Below are 2,500 nucleotides of genomic sequence, written 5' to 3' on the forward strand. Positions count from 1 at the left end.
AATCCAGATGCTGTCCAAGATGAAGCTGCAATACTAGAAAGGTCACAGTGATGACATAACTACATTTTTTTTGTATTACTCTATAGGTACACTTTAAAAGTAATTTAAGGACATTTGAGAGGTCAGGCAATGTCAACCCTTTAATTATGCCCTGAGTATTAAGGTTTAAAAGTAAAGACACCAGTACATCATTTTAGTACTAGTGTAGATTACGAGTGGAGGGTTTTGTGCATACGCATTTCACTAGCTTAGTTTTGCCATTTCAAAAGTTGTAGTTTCAAATGGCTGCCAAAAAAGTTACTCAGATTTGCTTAGGTGACCTAAATTTGCTGTGTATGGTCAATACACTTTATACACATAGAAATTTAGCCTCCCTTTGATACTCAGTGAGATTGAATAGAAATTACATCTATATTTTCCATGGTTCAATTGAGAAAGGATGATTCTTTATGTACCAGGGATAGAATCAATGCCAAGTACATGTATATATGTATTTGATATATGATGAACACAATATCCATAGAAGTTTCACTGAGTCATTGATGTTTAATGTGGAACAGTAATGAACTTGTAATAATGTATAACACCATGCATGCGCCAAGTTGAACAAAAATATGGAATATACACTCTGATTGGACAGTGTGCATCTATGTCATATGACTGCATGTTTTCATCATTGGTTCTGCTGTGTTCAAAATATTAGTCAGAACATTCAAAATTGCCATAACTTTCCCCAGTTTTTCTTTGATATTACTGGTGCTGGTATAATTATGTTATTCTTCAATATTTTTCTTCATTCAGCTGGAAAATACTCATGACCTAAAGGTTATCACTACTCATCTAGCAACTCCTAGTGACAAAGCCCCCTTAGGTCAAGCATATTTTCCTTGGCTGAATGAAGACAAATATTGGGGAATAACATGCAAAAGTTGTAATACCTATGCCAATATTTCTCTAGTTGTCTTTTCATGGAATTTACTGTCATAAAGACATACAATTGGAAATTATTTAGATTTCTAGATAGTTGATTTTAATAGTGACATGCAAAGCTATATTATAGTTCAAATCTATTTTTGATATAGTATATATTTTTGTATTTTTGGATACCAGCTATGATTATCTCATATTAGGCTAGTTAATATACTTTTTATTTCACAGAGTATATGTTTGACGTTTCAGTATGTATGTGTGTATGTGTGTGTATGTGTGTGTGTGTGGATGTGTGTGTGTGTGAATGTATTTGTATGTATGTATGTATGTGTGTATGTGTGTGTATGTTTGTCTATGCATGTGTGTGAGTATTAGTGTGTGTATATGTATGTATGTATGTATGTATGTATGTATGTATGTATGTATGTATGTATGTATGTATCTGTGTGTCTGTATTAACCCATATTCTGCTGAGATGCAGCTTCACTCATGAGACATTACGTTTTCAGATAGACATACAGATAAAAGATAAGATAAGATAAGATAACACTTTATTTTAGCCGTTTAGAAAATTTTACATTTCTAATTTGGTATTTAAACAAAATAAAGTTAATAATGATCTATGAAATATAAATATTAAAGTATACAGTAGTTCTAGTGTGTGTCTATTGACTACATGTATCATCCAGGTATATGTAGAGAGCGGTTATAATATCCTTATGTTTTGATTGTAGTATATATCTAAATTGCTCTCCTCTATCTAAGTTTATAAAGTTTGAGTTGAGGGTAGTGATAATACTAAACATTTTTTCTCTTTGTTTTGTATATAATTTACAATGAATTAGATGATGTCTTTCATCTTCTATTTCTTTACAATGTGTACATAGTCTGTCTTCTACTGGTGTTTTTGGTTTTGTATATCTACCCTTCTCAATGGCAAGTTGATGGCAACTTAATCTAAATTTGGCTATTGTTTTGATGTGTTGTTTATTGTTCATTACTTTAATGTATTCTTCTTGTTCCAGGGAATTTTTGAAGTTGTTGTATGTACGTAACTTAGAGTTTTCCCTTTTGTTATTTTCATTCCATTGATTGATATAATATTGTCTAATTGAGTTGTATAGTTCTTGTTTTGTTAAATTGTTGATATTCTTGCTGTTATATAATTGTATATTGTGTTCAAAGGTAGTTAGCCATGAACCTGTGTAATCATTGTTCTCCATGTCATTCATTGCATAATAGGCTAAGTTGTTATTGTCTAATGTCTTGAGGTATTTGTAATAGTTTATTGCTGAGTAGTATATTCTACTAATCAGTGGTTCTCTCCCAAGTTCCATTCTGCATCCTATTTTGCTCACTCTGTTGCTGACATTTAATATTTGGCGACAAAAACGTAGATGGAATTTTTCTGTCTCTGTTTTGTCCCAAGTTGTTTGATTTTGGAGAACACCCCATATTTCTCCAGCATATGTCAGGATAGGTAGCTGTGTTGTATTCATGAGTTTTTCCTTTATCTTAGTACTGTTTATCTTTGTCGAATATATCTGTGACTGGATTCTTGCAGCTTTGC

At 31.8% G+C, this 2,500-nt stretch overlaps 1 long non-coding RNA gene across 1 annotated transcript in view; it reads left to right on the forward strand.

The window, feature by feature from the left end:
• LOC144450417 (uncharacterized) overlaps positions 1–402 on the forward strand; it is a 2,658-nt gene extending 2,256 nt beyond the window's left edge. The window contains exon 3 of the long non-coding RNA XR_013482241.1: positions 8–402. This is a non-coding gene — a long non-coding RNA (uncharacterized LOC144450417). The remainder of the gene's footprint in view (positions 1–7) is intronic.
• Positions 403–2,500: the final 2,098 nt, after the last annotated feature.

Source organism: Glandiceps talaboti, chromosome 20 (genome assembly GCF_964340395.1).
Source record: "Glandiceps talaboti chromosome 20, keGlaTala1.1, whole genome shotgun sequence".
NCBI classification, from domain to species: domain Eukaryota; kingdom Metazoa; phylum Hemichordata; class Enteropneusta; family Spengelidae; genus Glandiceps; species Glandiceps talaboti.